At 50.5% G+C, this 24,210-nt stretch overlaps 1 protein-coding gene across 3 annotated transcripts in view; it reads right to left on the bottom strand.

The window, feature by feature from the left end:
- INSYN1 (inhibitory synaptic factor 1) overlaps positions 1–24,210 on the bottom strand; it is an 89,928-nt gene that overhangs the window by 13,215 nt on the left and 52,503 nt on the right. The window contains exon 1 of one of the 3 annotated variants that reach the window (XM_043524132.1): positions 20,817–22,632. The exons of 1 other annotated variant lie outside the window; for it this stretch is intronic. The gene's annotated coding sequence lies outside the window, so the exon portion shown is untranslated. Of the gene's footprint in view, positions 1–13,233; positions 13,358–20,816; positions 22,633–24,210 lie in introns of those variants that run through there. One more of the 3 variants, XM_043524133.1, reaches the window with a different exon arrangement.

The raw sequence follows: 24,210 nt of genomic DNA, 5'->3' as shown, positions 1-24,210 counted from the left end.
GACAGATCTGCCAATGAGTGTTCAGCCCAGGGAGTGGGAAGTGGGGAGGGGCTTGCTTTCCTGCAACTGCAGGATGGGGAGAGAGGAGAGCTGGCAGTACGTTGGAGAAAATGCTCCTAGACACCCTGAGACACGGGCCCCGCTACTTGCTCACTCAGAGAACGATTCATGGCAGTGAGATACCACCCGTGCTGTTTGAAGAGTTCCCCAGGTTGGCTTTCAGACAGGGTGAAGTGCAGGGGCTCTTCCTAACTGCAAAGTCTTTGAGCACAAATCCACCCCAGAGGCTGGACAAGGGGCATGCACAGGGTTTTGTTCCCACTGCGCTCAGTGGCTGTTTACAAAATGGGACAGTAGCGATACTGCAACTCGCCAGGACAGAGGCGCATTGGCAGAGCTGCGTGGAGCCCAAGCCTGGAACTGCGAGGGGCTGGGGAGCAGGACTGAGGTGCATTTTTTTGGGGGGTTGGCTCCTCTCTCTCCTCCCCTTGCAGGAGCAACTGCTTAGAAAGCTTTCAGCCGAGAGCGACTAGCAAGCACCATGGCTCGAGGGGGAGGAGAGGTGACCATTGCTTTGCCTGAGCAGTTTCTCAGAGTCATAAGACTTCCTTAGATCTGGAGTTGCACTTCCCTATAAAAGTGCCTGGGCCCTGGGGTCAGCTGCAAAACTAACTAGATGAAAAGAGAAATGAAATAACAACAATTTCTAAATTAAGGATGTGATTTTCACATGTATCTAGGGGATTTAGACACCCAGTTCCCACATAGTAAGGAAAGTTGGGTGTTTAGATCCCTTGGGCAGCCTTGAAAGTCTCAACCTGTGATAACAACGGGAAGCCAACTTGTTTATATGTTATGCATTCAGACAACCTCACAGTCTTCTGGGCCCTCCCCACCCCCCCAGTCTTGTGTCACCTCTCACTACATCTCACCCAGTCCCTCATGTCTTACCTGGATGGCAAGTTCCCAGGGCTGGACTCTGAGCCCAGTTGAAGTGGTGCAACTGCAGAGTCATTTTAAAGGAAGTGGGTTGGCAGTGAGATCAGAACCCATCTCAGAAACGCTGTGCACCACCACTGAGGTGAAAAGGGAGGAGGGATGGTTCGATGATTAAACTTCTAGCTTAGAATTTAGGAGGCTTCGGATCAGGTCCCTGGTCTGCTACAGACTTCCTGGGGCACCTTGGGCAAGCCCTTAGGTGTCCCTGTGCCTCAGCTCCCCATCTGTACCATGGGGATAACAGCAGTGCCCTGCCCCCCAGTGGTGTGGAGAGGATAAATGCATTGAAGTGCATGAGCTGCTCAGATGGGGATAAAAGCTAGGGCCTGTGCTATTCAGGAGGATCACAATGGTCCCACCCGGCCTTGGAATCTCTGAATTCCAGGGAGTGGAGGGTCCCTGACCAAGGTGTTGTGCTCCCACACAAGGGCGGTAAATGCTTCTCGGGGAAGCAGGACACATGGGCAGCATCAGTGTGTAGTGAGCCCAGGGTGTGGGCACCTGACTGGTGGAAGGAAACAGGGCCAATGAGGCCTGAGATCGGGGCTCACTTCCCAGCTCAGCACCTGCATCCTCCGTGAGCTTGACTAAATCATTTGACCTCCCTGGGTTTCAGTTCCCCATCAGTACAATGAGGGGAGACCAATCTTTCCTTTCTCCCCCCCACCCTTTGCTTCTCTTGTCTCGTAGCCTGGCAGCTCTTTGGGACAGGGACTGTCTCTTATTCCATATTTGTACAGCGCCAGACCCAGGCTTTTCCCTGGGGGAGAAGAGAAGCAGACATGACAAATGCACTCGTGGAAAGCGCTCAGACACTGTGGTGAGGGGGGTCAGAGAAGAATCTTCATAGACTAGAGGAGGCTACTGATTTCCACTGGGGCCTTTGTGTGCTACCGTAATGCTGGGATGGCTGTAAGAGCTGGGAATGGGACTGAGCCTTCCAACTCCATGGCTTGGGGCATTTAAAAAGACAGTGGATAAGCCATGGAGTGTCCTGCGGTGGCCAAGGGAAGGGGATGGATGAAACCGTCTTTTCCATTTTGGACATCTACAGTCCAACGTTGGTTGATGAGAAGAGGGCAAGGTCTGTTCGTGGCTATGCTGACTGAAATGAAGCTGCCTGGTTCAGTTACCCGAAGAAATGAGGAATGTCATAAGAGAAAGAGATGCAGCACAAGAACATAGAAAGGCAGAAGCCCAAGGAGTTTGTGAGCGCTGGAGTCCTGCTCGGCATCAGTGCTATTAGCTCAAGGATGAGGATTGAGGACTCTATTTCAACGCAGATATTTCCTAGTAGGATCTAGGTGTCCCCCCAAATGCCATCCCTTGTCAGGGACCCTATGTTCCTAGAAGTCTGTGGGAGTGGGGAAGATCTGCTGCGGATGAGCCAAAGCCACTCATTCTGGAGACTCTACCAGTGGGGTAACGTGGCTGGAAACAGGTGCTTGGTTCCATCAGGAAATGTTTGGACGGAGGGCTCAGGGCGTTGTTAATGGGGCCTGGTGACTTTCCCTTACCACCAGCCATTGCAAACCCCCCCACATACACACACACTCGCTCGGCTGGTCACTGAATCAGGCCCTTGATCACCAGCCTGACTCCGGCCCTGGCCAGCCAGGTCTGACCAGCAGTTTTGTGATCAAATGTGCACGGAGTGGCTGGTCTCAGAGCAGCCTGCTTTACACAAACCACCCCACAGGTGGCTCCCTCATTGCCAGAGAAACCAAGAGCTGCCTGGGCCTGAACTCACTTCTCCAGGGTCAGGCTGAGCCCCATGAGGGAGGCTGTGCTGTCCAGCACACAGTCCATGTCTGCAGAGACGCCTTTGCTCCCAGGGTCTACTCACCTGCAACTGACTTACCCTGAGTATTGGAGTGAAACCACCAAATTCCACCCGCACCTTGTGCCACCCAGTCTGCAGCCCCTGTGCATATCAGAGGGAAGGCGAGTGGTGTCCGAGGTGGGAAGTCAGCTCCCGCTCCACACCCACCTGCTAGCCTGCTTCAGGAAAGGTACGGAGGGTCTAGGGCCTGGCACTTAGCAGGCCTGGGTTCTATTCCCAGCCCTGCTACTGCCCTGTTGTGTGCCCATGAGCAAGTCACCTTTGTCTCCTGTCTACCTTGTCTGTCTAGATTGTGAGCTCTTCAGGGCAAGGCCTGCCCACTACTCTGTATGTAGAGAGCCTGGACCTTGGGCTTGGCTGTTTCAGTATCCTTCATCCCACCGGTACGATTTCCAGACTTCCAGAGTTTTTGTTTTCGCTCTGGGTTTGGTTCACTGACAGCAGCTCCTCCGTTATTTCTGCACAGCTCTGTGTGTGTGGGTGGCATTTCTCTGCCTCGTGGGTGGGAGGCAAGGCAAGGAGCAAAATTTAAGATCAGCAGCATTTTTAAGTGCATATTTTTGGCAGGGAAGTTGGATTTTCTCCCCTCTTTCCCAGCTCTCGCTGGCGGAGATTGGCAGAGGACCCATGGGAAGCCTTACCTGCACAGAGTGCCCCGTACAACGGAAGGGGAGCTATGCATTGCGGAGGCTCAGATCCCCATGCACAGGAGGAGGGAGGGCTCCGGGGTGCCTGAGAATATGCTGGCATGTAAGAAGGGAGTGGGCTGAGAAGAAGGGGCACTGGGGCTGGGACCAGAGGGAGCCCTCAGGCAGGAGCCATTCTTCTAAGAGGCACTAGAAGGAGCTCACTGCAACCCTCTGGTCTGCCCTGGGGTAAGAGCTGGATTTTGTTCCTGAATCTCCTGGATTACTTAGTCTTCTGCAGTTCAACCCATGTGCCCTGGGGAAGGAAGACTAATGTGCGCCACACTGCCCTCTACTGGGTACAATCAGAACTGCTCTGACGTGTGTCACAGGACTTGTAGTGCTAACAGCTGAGGGGGATTCTCCAACATGCAGAGCTCTTGGAGCAAGGAAGAGCCATGTTCTATCCCTGTTGCTACCATGAGGTTTGGAACGACACAGCACAATGCCACCCCAGCTAGCTAGGGGTTTGCTGAGATAGTCACCCACCATTCATAACATGCTGCAGGGGCTCTACCATGGATTCAGGGCAGGGCGGAGTAGGCTCACAAGGTAGGTGCGGAGTGATGCTGAGTTGTGTTCCCAGCCAGATCTCTTTCCACCCCAGAAAGCGAGAGGTGGTAACAAGACCCTGGGCTTCAGCAGCACCTTCTATCAGAGGATCTGACAGTGTTTTCCAAACAGCCAGTGTTTACATGCCTAATTGAACTGATGGAAGACCTGGATCCCAGGAACTTGACAAATACTCTGTAAATAGCCTTCCCAACCCCCCAAGATATTAGCATCACTGCTTTTAGAGAGGAGGGGATTGAGGCCCCCAGGCATGCCATGACTCACCCAGGTGACACTGTGAATCAGTGGAAGAAGCAGGACCAGGACCCAGGTGTCCTGGTGCTCTGTCCCTTTCTCTAACCCCGGCACCTTTGGGACATTATTCACCATGGATCCTATCAAGGATAAATGTAACTGCACTATTACCAGCTACCATACCAGCCTCATGGCCATACCTTCTCCTGCCTTCTGCACCCCAGGGAAGTCGCCCTGACCACCCCATACACATCTCCTGGGAATCCCCTGCCATAGCCCCCTCCCCTGGGGCCAAGCTCTGGTTAGATCCAAGGAATGAAAGCAGCCCTGTACACCCTACACACCATTGTAATAATCTTTGCACAAAATGTGTCTTGTGAAGTTTCATTTGGTAACTAACAACTTGCTGCTCAACAGTATCATGGTGAAATGTGTGTAGCAACATTACATGCAGAGCTATGACATCCCCCTCTGTGATGTTATGAGCACATTAAAACCAGACAGCTCTGCCTAGACAAAAGTTGTTAAATGGGTCTGTCTTAATCACAGGAATGTGTGTTACCTCAATTTATATGTACATAATAAACAGGGTCCTCAGACAGTGGGGAGGAGATGGCAGGAGACAAAGTGAATTTGCATTTCAGCAAACACAGGTAGGAAGAAAGAGCATGGAGCCTCCTTCATCACCAGACTGCATGTCGCCTTCCTCACTGCTTGGTTACCCTTTACTCCGAGGGATAACTTTCAGAAGAATCCACATGAAAGGTGCAATGGACTATAAAAGAAAGGGGGAGAATCCCAAGTTCTCTCTCTCTTTCACTTAAGAAGACAAAGATGCCAGCATGTTTGGGCTTTGAGGAGAGATCCTGACCCTGGGAAGGGTCAGTCACCATCTGGCTGGAAGAGAGGGGTGAGAAAGGCCATCCTGATCTAAAGCCTTGAACCAAAACTTGCTAGATTAAGTTTTAGATGCATGTTTTCTCTTTCATTTGGTTGTAACCATTTCTGACTATCTCCCATACTTGAATTCACTTCTAATCCTTTCTTTTATATTTAATCTAAACCAATCCAGTGCTGTGTTTCAATGGAACTGTTTGGTAATTCCAGTTAGCGTAGAAGTCTGTTGAATATTGACTGTTGACAGGGGCAACAGACCTTTAATCTCTGGACTGTTCAGGAGAGGGCTTGACAGTGCAGAACACATGTTTTTGGGAGAATCCAGGACTGGGGGTGTGTTGGGGTCACCTTGTGAGCAGTAACCAAGGTTGATGGAAGCCAGAGAGTGGTTCGTCTGTTGCAGACAGGCTGCTGGGGCAGAGTTGCTGAACCAGAGCTGTGACTATACAGACACTCAGGTTGTGACCTGCATGCTGTCTGGCTGTTTGTGAGTGGCACAGGTTGTGAGCTACAACAGTAAAGCATTGTGAGGCACCTGAGCCTGCAGGGTAGGTGGTGACACATCCCTCCACTGGTCTGGATTGCGCCCCAGAATGTGGCAGACCCACAGACTGGTAGGTGCAATACTCAGAACCCAATAGCAGGTGAACTGAGAAAAACCCCAATTTTCCCCTCGACAGATAAACACATTGAAAACAATGTGGTATAAACACTGCATATGATGGACTGGAGGTGAGCGATCTACAAACTCAAAAGGTTCCCACTGGAGGGGTGTGTCTTCTTTCTTGTCAATCTGTCACGCATGACTAGCCCCACCCCTTGATATAGAACAGGAGGAACTGGTAGGACTATTTTTGTTGAAATAATGTCCCTTCCCCCTCCCCCCCAAAAAATCAAAAAATCAGCTCTCTCTGAAATTAACGCATTTTCCTGGGCAAATTTTTATTTTGCTCAACATTTTTCCATAAAAGTGTTTTTTCTGTGTTCCCCGCTCCCCTTTTTCCTCCTTTTCTAGTGGGGTGGGGAGGAGAGAAAGAGAAAAAATAGAAACATTTTCAAAACTTGTTTCATTTCATTTAGACAAAAAACAAAAAAAGGAAAAAAATCAAAGGAAAATTTTGAACAAAGTGGACATTTTTTGTTTCTTTCAAAAATGTTCACAGAAAATCCTTATTGTACAATTGCCCTAATTAACTGAGCAATTGAATATGTTGTTTCATTGCAGTTTACTTCTCTGTCTAGACAGAGATTCAATAATCTAGTTAGTTCTATTGTCCAACATAAGAGGCAGGATCTATCCTTGATTATTCTACTGATATCACTACTTGTGCATGTTGCTCCTAGCCACATAGCAGCTCTCAGAGAGAAACTGTTCTCACACCTGCAGAGTTAACCCTGGCTCTTGCCTGGCTTTTAGCCCTAACCCCATCTATCGACCACACACACAAACAACCCTTTTACCTGAGGTTTAACCCAGACTTGCTTACCTGGCTGGCTGTATAGGTTAGACCCTGGGTTTCACTTTAACACAGGCTCTCACCCACATACTTTGCAGGATAGATGCAGGCTGAGATACCCCGTAGAGTTGACTGCACTGCAGCTGGGACAGACATGCACTAACTCTGCTCGAACTAGCATGCTAAAAATAGCTGTGGGGATAATGGCAGAGGCTAGCCACCCGAGTGCAAGCCCCTCAACTCCCAGGGTCTAAACTTGGGTGGCTTGCTTCCAGCGGCAGTGTACGTGTAAGCAGGTAGCTTTCCTTTAAGGTCTCCCTCAACAAGAATGTATGACACCCCTCACTCCAGTTATGGCCAGGAGACACCACCCACAGCCACTAGGCACCCCACTGCTGGCAGCGTGGCTCTACAGCACAGGGATAACCTGGGCCTGGATCTATATATCATCATAACAGTTACAGCGTACACCAGTGCTTAATTTGTGCCCCAGCCCCTCTGGACCTGGTGGTTCAGAGCCCCAGCCCATCTGGGCTTGGTGCATCAGTTATGAAAGTTAAAAAAAATTGCTTGAGCCCTGGCACCTCTTTCATTGCAAATTAAGCACTGGTCAGACCTTATATTTCATTGTAAAAACCTACACTGCCAACAGGCACCGGTTTCCTCTGCACCCTGGGGGTGCTCAACCCCCCGCCCTGTTCCCCCAAGGCCCCAGCCCGCCTCTTCCTGCCCCTGCTCCACCCCCGCCCCACTCCACCCCTTCTCCCAAGCTCCCACCCCCACTCTGTCTCTTCCTGCCCCCCCCACCTCCTGCAAGCTGCAGAACAGCTGATCATAGCAAGTGGGAGGCGCTGGGGGCAGGGGAGGAGGGGAGCTAGCGCCCGATGGGTTTTAAGCACCCACTAAATTTTTTCCATGGGTGCTCTGCTGTGGAGCACCCACAGAGTTGGCACCTATGGCACTGACACACCTTGGGCTGCGTACATGAACACAAAGGCCCGAAATTGAAAGATTCCCCCCGGCAACACAGTCCCCACACATTGCATTTTAGACTACTATCTAGACTGGCTTTTCCATGGGCAAATGTGCAACCTTAAAGTTACATTAATGTAATTTATTACCTTGTTATCTCTCTGCATATGCTCATTAGATAGAGCTGCCTACACATGATGCTGCCTGGGGGTGGGCCAGCTGCAGGGACTGAACTCGAGGCCACTGGATCTAGAACAAGCCTCTACTGCTTCAGCCAAAGGATCAAGTCTTTTGATGTGGCAACAGATTCATAAACTTGTTACCTGGTCCAGACACTACAGGGGACGAAGACTCAGTTGGATAATGTGGGATGGATGGATGGACACATGCACACACTCTCTCTCAAGTTTGTCATGTGTTTCAATAATGGGGATGTTAAGAATGCCCAAAGGCTTCCAGTACAGGGGTCATTGTCAAGTCCAAGACTTTTACTGCAGACCTAAGGAGAGACTCACTTACCAGATACAAATGGCTTGATCTTTACCTCCCAATAGCCTGGAAAGAGCTCATGTCCAGCCACTCATGAAAACGTGTCATGTTATCTGACATACGTCAGTATACAGCACACACAGAAATTACATAGAGCCAACTGCAGATCAATTACACCAAGTTTCACTGGCTTTAATTAACCACTGATGATGAACAGATGGGAGACTCCAGCAGGGTGCAAATGGATTTGGAAGAAGGAGGTGAAGAACTGGATTTTGGAGCCCACTTTAACTGGATTCTGAGAGTAGCCACCATTGCAGTACAGGCTGGATCTTGGAAAGATACCCAACTCTCTGACAATGCCCCTCACTCCAGCCCTGCAGCCCCCTCCCTGCTCTTCCAGTCCTTCCCCCTTCCCCCCAGCTCTGACAAGACATTGTAGGCTTGTCCTGAAGAACAGTCCTGGGTCCACCAACCACCTCTGCCAATGTTCCTGGGGCCTGCCTGATAGCACCCGTACAGGCCTGACATTCCATGCAGCTCTCCTGATAAACTGCAGCCTTGATGGCTGGCACTTCTTGCAATTCCAGTCCTAGCGCCAGATTGCCCACTCCAGATTGTTCCCCTGCGGGTCTGGTTGGCTCCCCCCTCTCCAGCTCCATGCTTTCCCTTGCTACTGTCCCTTGGCTTCCCCTGCCAGCAGCCCCCCACTCCATGCACCATTCAGCTTCAAGCTCTATTGCCTTCTGAAGAAGGCCCCTCCAGCTGCCATGATGACAGTGCCCTTAGCACACCCAAACCCACACTTAGCCTTACCCAGCCTTACCCCCTGGAGAGCTCTCCATGGGGCCAATATCCCCATCTCCACGACTTAGGAGTTCTGGCGCTCAATTCCCTGCTCCTATCCACAGACCATACATCCTCTCGGCCCACTTTTATACATTTCAGCCAACAATGGGCTCCAATCCCTGGCTTGCCCAAGTGAAATCCAAGGCTAGAGGTTACAGCCGGCAAGCATCAGAGAGAGATGCTTACAACATTTCAGGCTCCTTGAAACCTCATACCCTGCCTTTCTTAAAGCCACAGCAGTCAGCAGGGCTGCAGAGCACACATTACAGCTGTCTCTGTCTGTAAGTGACAGGGGCTGTCCTGATTCCACTAGAGAAAGCGCTGCTAACTTCAGCATCAATTAATGCCAGGGGAGCAATGGATGCATGTACAGGAAGCAGGAACACAGCCACTAATTGTACATCTCAGAATGCACTGACTCTTTAGTGAAAGGGACATGGACTGTCATCTGCTTTGTCTCCTCAAGAAGGTTGTCTACAGGATAGGATGGGATCAGAAGTCAGGACTCCTGGGTTCTAGTCCTAGCCAGGAGAGCCAGCAGTCTGGTGGTTTCAAGTGGTCCATTGCTCGTTCCCTCTGTAGATGTGAGCAAGTTAATGTGCCTCAGTTTCCCCATCTGTAAAACAGAGTTACTAATCCTTGGCTGCCTCACACAGGCATTGTAAGGCTCAATTAATAAATTAACATGTTTGGAGACCTTCAAATGGACACCAGAAAGCCCAAAGTTCTGATCTGGATTTCAAAACTTCAAGGACAGGAGGGTTTGGATCTGCAGTTCTGGTTCTGCCCATTACAGGGCTGGGCAGATCAGATCTGGGGTTCCAGTTCAGACACATCTCTAATCCAAATGTTGCAAATTTTGCAATTTCTACACCCCCCTCCCCCAAAGCCGAAAGTCATTGATTCCCACTGAATTTTGCTTTCAGTCTTTTGGGTTTATTTTGACCCCACCTCAGAGCTAAACCCAGGAGTGGGGGCCATGTGGATGTATGAGCTGTGGACTCACACACATGGAAAGCAAACAGAACATTCCCATGAAGCTCAGCCAAGCAAAACAGCTGATCTCCTGTGTTATCAGCATGGGCTTTTCACAAACCAGAACATCCCATCCAAAGCGCAAGTTACAGACTGACCGTCCATCCTCTCCCATCATTCCCCTTTGCAAATGCTCTTGCTATTCACTTTTGCATTTGATCCTGCTCCCCACACTCTCTTGGAAACTGCCATCCTAACAGCAGGTCCAAGACTGGTAAATATCATATGCTGCTGGCAGTGTTCTGTGTTCTCCACCCCCACCTGTTCATTTTGTGTGCAATCAGCACATTTCACTCATCTACAGGAAGTCCTTTGGTGTAGGTCGGTGATGTGCAGGAGATGACAGCTCAGAACATCGGCTCCTGCGGGACGTCAGGTGACTGCGCCCTTCCACTGCAAGGAGCAGCGCTGCAAAGGCACTGGGAAATGTTTGTTTTTAACCCACATGGTTGCAGATGCACCCATAGCTGGATGCGTGTTTCACAACAGGCAGGCCCAGCTCCTGGCATCACGGGGCTAACCTAGTCCTTTACGTACACCTGCTCATAAACCCTTGGAGTAGCAGAACCGTCGGGTCCCAAATTATGTAGGGGGATTATTCACCTCAAATACAGGCTCCCACATGATCCCTTCTAAAAAGCCTTCTTGCTCAAGACGCTGATGTGTCACTCTGGATTTAGCTATTCCTGCCCTGGGCTACCCCCAGCTCTGCCAATGCCCCTCAGTTCTGACCTGCAGTGCCCCCTCCTGCTCCAATCCTGGACCCTCCCATATCTCTGTCAGTGCTCCTCAGTCCTGGGCTCCCCCAACACCTCCTTCTGTTCTGGCTTTAAGGATAATGACAGGTTTCAGAGTAGCAGCCATGTTAGTCTGTATTCACAAAAAGAAAAGGAGGACTTGTGGCACCTCTATTCTGGTTTTGTGTCTCTTGGGAGTATAACTCTTGGATGATTTTGCAATGTAAATAAAGGCTGATCGGGGATAGACTCCCCCAGTTTATTTCTCATTGTGCCTTAAGCGAGGGTTGATCTAACGGCCCCAATGGTGAAAGGACGTCCCTCTGCTCCCATGTGCACATCCCCTCAGTGGAGTCATACAGGGGCTTAAAACTGAATTCCGGGGTTTGGAGTTTGTGGTTGATATGGAAGATGAGACTGGTGATATTGACTAACCCCTCGCTGCTTGGTTTGTCTTGACCAGAAGCCACCAGCTGCCCCTTTCCTGAGCGAACAGGGTGGAATAGGGATTAATACCAACCCGGTCCCCAAAAGAAAGGAGGTTCCCTCTTCTGCTCTCTGAGCTGCTGCAGTCTGTCCCCAGGCCATTGTTACACAACCAGCTCCTCAGCTCCACGCTACAGCTGAGAAGCAGAAAAAGAAACCCCAGGTTGCAGTTTTTCTGACCTTGCTGAGCACATCCAGCCTGTGTGTAATGTGAGGAGAGAGTGCCGGCTCCACCCACCCTTCCCTGGTGCCTCATCTCCGGCCACAGAAGGGCCAGTGCCATGTACCTGACCCTGACACCTCTCCACCCATCCGGGACAGCTGCTCCAGCTGGCTGGGTTGAGGTGACAACAAGTATAGTATGGCTTGCTGGCTGTGGGGGAAGCACCTAGGGGAGGAGTAGCAAAGGGGGGCAGATGGCCCCAGGAGAGAGGGCTGGGGGGACCTCAAATCTTGACTGACCCTGATCAGATGATACCAGCCTTCAGACAGGTCTGTTGCTCCCTGGGGCAGCACTGCACCCTGGAGTCTGCCAGCTTCCCAAGTGCTCTCGGGTGGGGGTGTGTGTGTGTAGGGGGAGGGGGGAGGTGCTGGAGGGCCTGGGGCCGAGGCAGCTCAGGCTGAACCAGCAACCTCAGATCCTGCTCGGAGGCAGGCTCCTTGGAGCCAAGGGATTCTGGACACAGAGCCTGGTGCATCTACCTTGCAGCTTCCTCTGGATGCAATAGGGGCTGGCTCAGCACGACACATGCCCCCAGTCTTCACACAGCTTCTCACATCCCTCTCCATTCCCACCACCCTCCCCAGGGCAGCTGGCCACACTGGGAAAAGTGGGCGCAAGATACTGGCCCATCAGCATTCTCCAGTCCCAGCCCTGGCTGCTCTTTTCACCCATGTTGCACTGCTGTAAGTGACTAACCAGGGGAACGACAGTGGGCACTACGGCTCAGTGTCACAAACAGCATGTGGGTCTCCTGACTGCCAGCCCACTACGCTGACTGCCAGGCCAGGCAGCCTGACGGGCAAGCAGGGGCTCTGCTTCAACAGTGCACACATGCCGCAGAGCCTTTGGGCCATCTGATCTCTGATGCCCCAGAAGCAAGAGATGGCAGAGGCAGGGTGGCCTGGGGAGAGGGCACAGACTATAGGGGTCTCTTCCCAGCTTCCTGGTGTGACCTCGGGCAGATCACTTGCCCCTCTATTTCCCCTGCTGCCCTTTGTCTCATTTGATGGTGAACTCTTTGGGGGAGGGATCTCAGCACAGCAGGCTTCTCCTCATGTTCAGCCTGGCGTTGTCCTGTGCTCTGCCTCCCCCATCACCACTTTCCCCTGACATTGCTGCCCTTGATACCTGCTCTGAGCAAGGGGGGCACAAGATGGAGGTGAAAATACCCGCAGCTGCCTGAGTCCTGCCACCACTCCGTCCCCGCAGGAGGAGCTGGCCATTGGCGTGTAACCAGACCCTGCTCTTTTCACCAGGAGATCTCCAAGCACTTTGTAAAGGAGGCCAGCACCATTTTACAGCTGGGGAAACTGAGGCACAGAGCAGTGAAGCAACTTGCCCAAGATCACCCAGCCGCAGAGCACCCCTATTCCTGAGACCAGAGCCAGTGCTCTATCCACTAGGCAACACTGCAGGTGGACTGTTCCACTGGCTATCAGTCAGGGCTGTCCATATACTCCCTCTACTGGCTGAGTACGAGCCTACAGCCCCAGCCACTACTACACCTGCTCTTCAGTTGCTGCACAGACACCATTTTTGCATGAAGCAGCCCTGGTGCTTGTTTATTTATTCACACTGCAGAGAACTCTCCACCCATGGAGCTCTGTTACCACCCCCCCAGCCTGCATCAGGTTCCTCAGGCACTCAGTTGCCTTTTCCTGGGTGCAGTCCCCATTTCCCCTCCCACAACAGTCCCCTAACCAAAGCATGGCTCGCTCACTCAGAGCCCAGATCTCCGCTCCCCTAAGCCTACCTTATTTCCTGAAGGACAGTCAAGCTTTTCCTGCCATTCTCTTTCTGGGGCTCAGCTTTCCACAGATTCTTTCCAGGCTCTAGCCTCAGCCCCTTCCTGGGCTACCCTGTGCTAGCTCCCCGCATTTCCTCTCTGTGGCCCTCCTAATCCCCTGACTCAGGTGTCAGCCCGTCCCTCATTAGGCTCAGCCTGGGAGCACCTGGACCTGCTTCATTTAAAGGGGCTAGCCACCCTGCGCCATGTGAAAAACTATTTCACTAGGAGGGTGGTGAAGCACTGGAATGCATTACCTTGGGAGGTGGTAGTGGAATCTCCATCCTTTGAGGTTTTTAAGGTCAGGCTTGACAAAGCCCTGGCTGGGATGATTTAGTTGGGGATTGGTCCTGCTTTGAGCAGGGGGTTGGACTAGATGACCTGCTGAGGTCTCTTCCAACCCTAATCTCCTATGATTCTATGATCCCCCTTTAACCTTCAAGCTCAGGCGTGCAACTCCAGTTGACTTACAGCGTGGAGGGTCCAGGATCAAACCATGTTTGGAGGGCGTGAGTTTCTGGCATGTCCTGTGAGAGGCAGGTTACCAGCACAGATGCCTTCCAGCACACCGATGATTGTTAAAAAAGTAAAGCAACTTTGCCATGCTGGGGCAGGAGAGACAAGGAGAATCAGGAAAGCGGAGATGATTACAAAGGATTAGAGGAAGTCAAAAGGAATAAAGGCCAGGGGGTTAAGCACATTAAAACAAAGCAGCCAAGTATTTGACTGTGGTTCAAAACCTTGGAGCTATGTGGTGCCTTGCACTTGGGAAAGGTCAGAGGCAGGTGCAGAGTTAACAATCAGTTTGGGCTGAAACAACCTTTTCACGATGTGCAAAGCCAAGAGAAATAGACACTCTCTCCGCACTGCAGTGGGGAAGGGGCTTAAAAGAGATAAACACACAAGGCAGGGGCACCCAGAGACGGACACTTGATTTGCACCACCCAGAGCCACTAGGTGGTGTTGCTCAACTCAAGGCACCGATCACATACATAATCTTTGCATTACAGGACGGGTCTTTTGCTGGGCTCAAACTCTCTTTCCTGCACAGCCTCTTTAACAAAAAATCTAATGAATTTAGTGGAGGAAATTGTGATCTGGTGGTTACAGCAGGAGTCTTAGAGTCCTGGGTTCTGCTCCTACCTCTGTCACTGACTTGTAGTGTATCCATGGTCAAGTCCCTTAACTGCCCTGTGAACCAGCTATGTGTTTGGACAAATGATGATGAGCGATTTCATGACAGTTTGCAAAGTGCCTTGAGATGGGGCGGGAAGTGGGCTCAGCAGCAGCCATGGAGCAGAGAGTGAAAAGGCATGACTGGAGAGGTTCCATTCCAAACCCCTCTGCAGGCATCCCAAACATCCATGGATTTTTACATGCCTCAGAACAGCTAAGCCCACTACCTGCTTTGGATGGGCACCAAACTCACATCTTCCTGCCCCCCAAAGGATCAGCCCTACAACCTGAACTGACAGAGAATCCCCATGAGCTGTAAGCAGTATACTGTCTATGACACATAGTTGGGTGGTTCTGATTCCAGCCAGCAAAGGCAGTGAAATGCAAACACACCCACATACACACATTTACAAGTTCCCTGGCTCCTATAATAACAATGTTAATACTTAGGGAAGGTCACAGCTCATGAAAGGGATAGCTGGAATATTACATGGTAAGTTTCATACGATTGAGTTTCATAGGGGTTGGATTCTGGGCTGTCCTACACCATCATCAGTTTGTACTTAAATAATACTTTTATCTCCAGCCCAATAACTCAGAAAGTACTTTTTTAATAAAAAAAGAATACAAGACAATAGCTCATTCCAGTGACACTGAGAAGGGATGATATGTTTACATAGGCTTGGCAGAATATGATGTTTATTTTGTATAATTTGAATAATATCAATGTTTTTTTTAAGAATTTTTTTTATTTTAGCTATTTAAATTTTCACAGTTGTGGGCAATTAAAAGGGGATACTAGACTGTAGGGGATTTATACAATAATTATTTAATAGCAGTAGACACTGAGATTCAAAAAGGTAAAGCTTTATAACCATTAAAACACAAATTATCAACATCACATTTCAAAATATACATAATATATATCCTTAAGTCAAACTCTAATAAGTTCTCAATAGCATTTTTCTTACATTGCCTACCTTTAAATTTTGATTATTATTCAATGGAAATATATTTAATCAGTTTGTGTGTATACAGTGAAATCAACATTTACCAATAAAAAATCTAATCCTTCCAAGCCTGTGTATAGCACCTTTGATCCAAAAGTACAGCAAACAACAACACCAACAATACCATTTTCCAATTTTTTTCCATCAAAAAGGCAGTTTTTAAATAAAAATTTTCACCCCCCAAATTGTTTATTTTTGTTGCGTGCAACCCGAAAGAGGGAAAAAAAAGTTTGCAATTTTTCCTTTTTCTCCCCACTTTTATTCTCTATCCCCCCCAATTTTTCAGGGACAAAAGAAAGGAGGAACCACCACCTCAGAACCTGAAATATTGCTATTATAAATTCATAACAGATTTGAAATAAACCAAGAATGGTTCCAATTCAAAACCTGCAGAATGAAACTGATTTTGAAATTTTTCCTAAAATATCTTTCCGACCAGCTCTAATGCTGATAATAAGGACTTTGGGTACATGTAGTACAATTCATCTAAAGCAGGGGTGGGCAAACTTTTTGGCCCGAGGGACACATCTGGGTGGGAAAATTGTATGCAGGGCCATGAATGTAGGGTTGGGGCAGGGGGGTGGGGTGTAGGAGGGAGTGCGGGGTATGGGAGGGGGTCCGGTGTGAAGAAAGGGGCTTAGGGCAAGGGGTTGAGGTGCAGGAGGGGTGCGGGGTGCAGGAGGGGGCTCCGGGCAGGGGGTTGGGGTGTGGACTCCGGCCCAGCACCGCATACCTCAAGCTGCTCCAGGATGGCAGCCGCGCGCAGCAGAGCTAAGGCAGGCTCCCTGCCTGCCCTGGCCCCGCGCCGCTCCCGGAAGTGGTCAGCATGTCTGGCAGTGGTTCCTGGGGATGGGGTGAGGCAGGTGGCTCCACCGCCCCCCGCAGCTCCCATTGGCCGAGAACAGGGAACTGCAGCCAATGGGAGCTGCGGGGGATGGTGCCTGCAGGTGAGGGCTGCGCATGGAGCCCTCTGCCCACCCCCACCCAGGGGCCACAGGGACATGGTGCCAGCTGCTTCTGGGAGCAGTGCAGGGCCAGGACAGGCAGGGAGCCTGCCTTAGCCCCCGCTACGCCACAGGGCTGGGAATCCCGCGGGCCAGATTGAAAGCCCTGGGGGGCCAGATCTGGCCTGTGGGCCATAATTTGCCCTCCCGTGATCTAAAGATCTCCAAGTACTTTATCAGCTGAGTTAGTAGAGGAATCACCAACACATATGGGGGTACAGGGATTGCCAGACTGGGTCCGTGGGTCCATCTGGCTCAGTATCTTGTCTCCAGAAATGGACAGCACTAGAGACTTGAGAGGCAGGTGCAACAATCCCCGTAGTTATGAGATAACCTGCTCCCAGGGGAAATTACTTCCTAGCTCTCATTAATTAAAGGTTGATTTATGTCCAGAAGCAGGAGGATTTATCTCCCTTCCAAAGATCTTGGGTGATATCCTGGCAATGGCAAAACTCCCACTTGACTTCAATGGGGCTAGGGATTCCCCCTTAGTTTTTTCAGTCCTCACTAGTATAATTTGGACATCACTTCCCCCACCACTGAGGTGCAGCTGGCTCTAGGGCTGAACCCAGCGGCTGTTTAACATCACAGAGCAACGTTATTCAGTAATTGCACTACAGTAGCACTTAGATGCCATAACTGGGATCAGGGCTAAATTGTGCTGGGTGCTGTACAAAGCATGTCACAAGAGACAATCTCTGCCCTAAAGAGCCTGTAATCTCCCATACAAAAGACAAACAGGATGGGAGGCAGAGGTGCATAGATGTAAAGTGACTTGCCCCAGATCCCATAGTACGTCAGTGCAGATCTCCTGAGTCCCAGGCCTCTGTCTTGGACGCTAGATCATGCATTCCCTGCACCAAGCTCAGCCAACAGTGAAGGAAAGAGCATCCCAGGGCAAGGCTATACAGCAAAGAAGAACTGGCGGCGCCGAGTCTCAGAGCCCGGATGGTTCCCTGGAGCTGGCATTGCAGGGCTAAAGGCTGCAATGGGGCTCAGGCTTGAGCCTAGCCTCTGAAACCTAGAGAGGAGGGAGTGTCTTGGAGACCAGGTTCCAGCCCCAGGAACATCTCCACTGCTATTTTCAGCCCCGCAGCCCAAGCCTCGTACCCAAATCCACTGAGCCCGGCTCTGAGACTTGGCGCTGTGGATTTTTATTTTCAGATGTCCCCCCCAGAGACTCCTCTGAATTGAATTCAGGGGAATTGAAGGAGACAGAGTGCAATCCTTCCTGCTGGGATCTGGCCAGGACGCTGGGCTCAGTACTGTTTCTCTCACAGAAAGTGCCACGGGATCTGTAATGGGTGCGAGTGCCTGATATTACCTTCCATTGGGAAATCCCGGGGACTTTTGCTCCCCTGACATCCCAAGGCAAGCCCTTCTGTGCCTGGCAGCATTGGGCATGGTGTCAGCCCTTCCGGACCCCCGCATGCCTGGCACTTGGCAGCAGCACCCAAGGATTAGTGCTGAGCTAAGGCAACTGGGCTGGAGATATTTTTAGGTACGCGCTCCTGGCTTTTTCTATTTAAAAGGGGGATGAGGCTAAATGCGGCTAGAGCTGTGACCCAGCAGCAGCGGGGAGCTGGATTTAAATATAAAGTAGGATTTGGCTTTTTTACTTTACTGAAGCAGATTGTCAGAGTGTCTTAGCCCAGATGATCACAGACACAGAGAGAGCGAGAATATGAATGAGACGGGGTGAGTGAGAGAGAGGGATGGGGGAGGAGAGATCGGCCAGGAACACAGTGCCCTTAGGTCTCTTAGTGCCCCTGGAGAGGACCAAAGCTGCAGGAAGGAATGTTGCTTGGGGATTACATAGCATGGATGCTCCTCTCCCATGAGCCACCCCTGGGCCAGGGGCCATAGCCAGGGAGCAAAGGAGAGGAGTTGGATGCCAGCTCCCTCCCTCCGTCCCTCCCCCCACTGTGCAAGGAGTGAAATTTGCACAGGATGCACAAGGTACACTGATGCTGCTTGAAGCCCCACTAGTTAATTCTCCCACGTGTGGAGATCCTCCCCGGGGTCCCTGAGCATGGCCCTGAGCAGGAGCTGTTTGGGCTGCCACGGCAGGGGTGGGGGACACCATAAAGGGGCCTTCAGCAGGTCTGAGCAGGGATCCCTGGAGCTGAGGAGGGCTCTATGGCCTTTTGTGGCTCTGCTTCACTCCCTGACCTGCACGGCTATAGGCCCAGGAGGAGGAGGGGGTGGGGAAGTGGGAGACAGTCCATCCCCGCGGGCAGTGGCCTCTCCTCCTGGGGCAGCTGTTCTGAGGAGGTACCAGGGTTCTGGGAATGAAAGTGTCAGACTCCGCAGCAGGGAGAATGGCACAGAGCCAGCTCCCCAACCAGAACCAGAGTTAGATTTCTGTCCCCACCTGGACCACGCTGTGGGTGAAGTTCCTAGGAGGCTCACAATCTGAACTGGACTCTGGAGCCCACCTGGAACAGATGTCAGGTCTGCTACTGGCTTGTCCTCCTCACTGACAGGTGTCGGAGAAGCCATGCAGTGATCTCAGCCTGGAAACTTAAGGCAACAAACCAAGGGTTCCCATTACTGTAAAAGATACCAGTGAACCAGGAGCCAGGAGTTGTGCTGTGCCTGCAGTTCTTTTAGATAGAATCCGAGCCCACACTGGTACTTTATTCCTTTAATTAAAAAACAGCTTTAAAGCTGATTGCGCAGCGTAATATTACCAGTCAGCCAGGCACAGGCAGTGCTGCCATGCCATGGTCAGAGCTTAGCCACAGGATTCCTGGCGTGAAGGGAGAACCCACCGTCACAGTCCCCCTACCCCGCTCCGGCTGGCGTCCCTAACACACCGCCAGGAGCTGATGGAGACCTGGCCATGTGTTATAGTCCAAGAAGAATTCCTGGCTCTCCATTAGCCAGGCAGACACTGGATAGCAGTGCAAGAACCTCCTGTCCATGCAAGACAACAGCAAACACTGCTCCCGGTCCCCGGCGCTCAGCAAGTATGGCAACGAGGTATGTGTGAACTCACAGATGGATGCAAAGATCTGGCACTGTTTCCCCATAAGGACTGCACACACTGTCAGTGCAGGCATAGTGTAGGGATCAGAGCCATGGTCCATGTAACGCAGGCTCCTGTCTCCGACAGAGGCCAGCACCAGCTGCTGCAGAGAAAGGGGGTAGAACCCTGCAGGGGGATAATCACCCCCCTTTGGTCTCATCCTGATTTCTAGTAAATCGGTTTAAGCCCTGAAGCACCAGGTTTTATCTCCCTTCCATAATTTCTCTTAGCCTCAACTCATTTTCCATGTAAATAGCCAATCCCTCTCTGACTCCTGCTAAACTCAGTGAGTTCCCCAGTCTAATTATGCACTGTGTGAACACGTGTTTCTTTTCATCAGCTTTGAATCTGCCACCGTTTCATTTCATTGAATGCCACAGAGTGTGCCTGGGTGAATGCCAGGAGTTGCTGCACCCAGAACTGGGAGGAAGGTATGACCGGCACCACTGCCTCTGGGATGGGCAGAGGGCATCCCGACCATGCATGGGACATGGCTGCAGCTGGACAGCCCAGGGCACAGGGTGGGAAGAAGTTGGGCACTCTCCTGTGCAGCTGGAAGGGAGAGGGCTGCTGAGCACAGACCCACCCCGGGGGTTTCCTGGACGGAGTGTACCACTTGATGGACAGGGGGAGAGTAGAAAATTATTACTACTGAATCTGTGATCCCAATAGCACCTAGCAGCCCCAGGTGAGTTCAGGGCCTTGTTGTGCTGGGTGCTGTACAGACGCATAGTATGAAACAGCCCCGGCCTGGTGAGCATACAATCTAAATAGACAAGCACCCTTATTTTACAGATGGGGAGCTGAGATGCAGAGGGATTAGGTGACTCATCAGTCAGGGATCTTGTAGCAGAGCTGGTAACTGAAGGGCTAGCTCTTAACCCTTAACCACAAGAACATCTTGCCTCTCTGGCTTTCACATCTCTAGAATTCTCCAGTGAACCACAGACGTCTCACCAATCTCTACCCCCACAGTTTGCAAATTCACTGTGTGACAATGGGGCAAAAGGGCAGGGCTGAGGGCACATCTATCTACACCTGGAATTCTTGCTGTGCTTTCACACATGCTCATTGACTAAAACAACTACAAATTCAAGAACAGACAAAATATTTATGGCTAGTCACGTTTAATCCTGGGTTGTAGCTTAAAGACAACAAATAGCAAATTTAGGGCTAAACGCAACCAACATTTGTGTCCTGGAACAAGCATTTTTGCAGTGTTGACACTTGGTGTTATAATCATACCCCCAGAATACAGCTTCATTTCGAGCTCTGACACGGATTCATTCTGCAGCCCTGCATCAGTGTCTCTTGTCTCAGTGTCCGTACCTGCAAAATGGGGACGATGCTCCCTGGCTGGCTGGCTGGCTGCCTGGTTGGCTGGGAGGCGTAGTTCACTTACATTTCTGAGATCTTCATGTAGAATTGCCGAACATCACAACGGCTCATTCAGTCTCACCAGCACACTGAATTCTCTCTGTGAGATTTCTGAAGGCTTCATGCTGCTTGTACATGCTCACAAAAGCTGCTTGTACGTGCTCACAGGCATGAAACCCCTGTGTGGCTCAGCACATAGGTGTGAGTGCGGATGTAAATAAGAGAGGGGAACACACCCTGGTGAGCCCAGTACAATATTATTGTCTAGTGCGCTGTTCCTACACATCTCTCTCCACATGCAGCAGCAACAGCAATGCGAATGTCCAGTTGAGAGGGGGCGGGGGAGGAATAGCACTCATGACATAATAAGGAGATGTGCAATTATTTAGGCAAATAAAAACAACCAAAACCCCCCAAATATGAAGAGCTTTGTCAGTGACAGAATCAGAATCAGAGCGAGAGAGAGATTCCAAGTGATTTGTGAAAAACCCAGGCACTGTAATTGTTAAAGAATAATATAGAGTCTAACAAAGGAAGTCCCAGTGTAATAAGTGCACTAAACCAGGCAGCTTTCTGCTGATCCCTTGCCAAAGAGAAAAGTATTCCATCGTGAAATTAATCACGAAATTACGGGACATCTCAAACTGCTAAGGTAGGGAAAGGGCTAATGTGCTCATACCCAATTCCCACCCCTACCTCCAAACTCCTGCTTTCAGTGTGAAATTAATCACCGATTTACCATTCAGATCAAGCAGCGTGCTAAACTGATCATGCGAAAACCCAAGAGCTTCCTGCCACATCTGGAAGGCATTTCAAAGCGCAGGTGGACTTGTGCTCTAGTAAGCAAGGCAATTTCACAGCTGTATTTCATGGACCATTAAAGGGAAGCTGCTGGGTGGAACAGACATGGCTCTGGAAGGTTAGCCAAGGTTAGTGGGGGGGAGTGTGGCCTAGTGGCAGGAACAGGGGACTGGTAGCCCAGACTTATGTTCTATTCCCAGCTCTCTGTGTGATCGTGGGTAAGTCACGTCCCTGCTCAGTGCCTCAGTTTCCCTATCTGTAACATGCAGATGATGATACTTGGTAAAGTGCCTACAGATCAGTGGTTATATAAGAGCAAACTGGGTTATGTGGTGGAGAGCCATTCGCTACCTGTCAAGTCTTAGAGCATGTCTGGAGCTGAGTGAGCACGGATGCCTTCAAGGATGCAGCCTGATGGTGCTTGGTTTTTCGCCTTGAGGAATCCCTAGCATTGTTCATCCACTATTCAGCATCTGCCCTTCTGACTCCCTGTCTGGTCTGGTGACCAGTGCCTTTCCTACCCACCATGGAGTCTATGTTAAGTAATAGTTCTACAGCACCTATCTGGGGCTTTGCAGCTGGCACTGTGCCACCTGGATCCTCATAGTAGCAGTGGGTCTTCCTGCTACAAACCATTTGGTTTTCACTCCTGTGTTCTAAGCACAACAAAACGCTACAACACTGATCAGTTACCCTATTTTAAATACACAGGAATACGTTACACACACCTATTGACTAGACAACCAGCATCACTACAAAGAAGAATCTTTGTAAAATCAACACCCTGGAGGAAAGAGCATGGGAAGAAAATTCATGTTAGATTAGGGTTCTCGGTATTCTACTTCTAAGGACTCTGGTATTGCACACATGGAAAAATACCAATTATTTTTTGAGAGACATTTCTTAAAAAAAAAAAAAAAGAATTATTTTTCCAAATTCCCCACAAAAATATTTGGGGGTTTTTTAAATGAAAAAATAAAACCAAAATCCCCCTCTCCCCGATTTGTTTTATGAAAACCCTTTTTAGGTAATTTTTTTTTTAGCATTTTCAGGATAAAATTTTGGTTTTCAAAAACTGTTTTGGGTAAAACAAAATCTGAAAATTTTTCCTGCAAAATGATCAGTTTCCAGATTTTCATTAAAAACAATAGTGCAAAATGAAAAATTTCCATTGAAAAGTCATTTTCTGCCGGAGAGGGAGCTTCAAAGAAAAATTTCAACCATCTGAAGCTATTTTGCGAATGTTTCTGCCATCCCAATGGCAAACGGTCTGATGTAGCACATGTGAAAGGAAACTCCTGGTGCATGCCATTGAGGCAATGAAGTCACTTTGCCGAGTTCCTGTCCCTGAAAAGATGCTAGACGTTGCAGCGGGGGCTACTTTTACTTTCACAGCAAAGCACTGCCCAACATAGGTGGGGATCACTCACACACAAGGTAGCACTGCAGTGTCTAGACAGAAGAGCAGGTGGATATAACAGGATACTGCACTGTACAATAGAAAGACACATCGAATTAACATGGCACTGCTCAAATGGAAAAGCACAGCATGGCCCTATCTGGAGAGGACTTGGTACAACAGCACACAGCAGGACTGGACAATATCTGCTGCATGACTTCCACTCAGACACTACCCAGCACGACACAGTCTGGAACCCGATCAGATTCAGAACAACATGGCAGGACCAGTTGTTGCCCAGTGCTGCTCTTTCCAGATACAATACAACTCAGACAATGTGCCAGTTTTGCAATGCTGCACGGCCCGGAGGGGACTTGGACTCTGCCCAGCATTGCTCTGTCCAGATACCAAATCACTGGGATATTGCTCAGCGCTGCCAAAGTGAGATGCAAAAATACTTGAAAACAGCTCCACAGATTCCAAAGGCAATAGCCCCATTCAAACAGACCACTGCACTAGTCTGTCCAGGTCCAGAGACCAGAGAGGACTTAGAGACGATGCTGCACCGTCCGGAGAGGAAGTCACCCAGATACAGCCCAGCACTGCGCTGCCCAGACAGGAGATCACCCCGACACTGTCCAGCACTGTGTGGCCCAGATGGGAGATCACCCCAACACTGCCCAGCACTGCGCTGCACGGACGGGAGATCACCCCGACACAGCCCAGCACTGTACTGCCCGGACGGCAGATCACCCTGACACTGCCCAGCACTGTGCTGCCCGGATGGGAAATCACCCCGACACTGCCCAGCACTGCGCTGCACGGATGGGAAATCACCCTGACACAGCCCAGCACTGTACTGCCCGGTTTGGAGATCACTTCAACAGCCCAGCACTGCGCTGCCCAGATGAGAAATCACCTTGATACAGTCCAGCACTGCACTGCCCGGATGGGAGATCGTCCCAATACAACCCAGCTCTGCCCTCCTTGGACAGGAGATCACCTCAACACAGCTCAGCACTGCTCTGCCCAGATGGGAGATCACCCCAACAGCCCATCACTGCGCTGCCCAGATGGGAGATCATCCTGATACAACCCAGCACTGCGCTGCCCGGACAGGAGATCACCTCGACACAGCTCAGCATT

This window comes from Chelonia mydas, chromosome 10 (genome assembly GCF_015237465.2).
Source record: "Chelonia mydas isolate rCheMyd1 chromosome 10, rCheMyd1.pri.v2, whole genome shotgun sequence".
NCBI classification, from domain to species: Eukaryota; Metazoa; Chordata; order Testudines; family Cheloniidae; genus Chelonia; species Chelonia mydas.
Note: the sequence above shows the minus strand (reverse complement) of the source record. Positions and strands in the feature narration are given on the sequence as shown.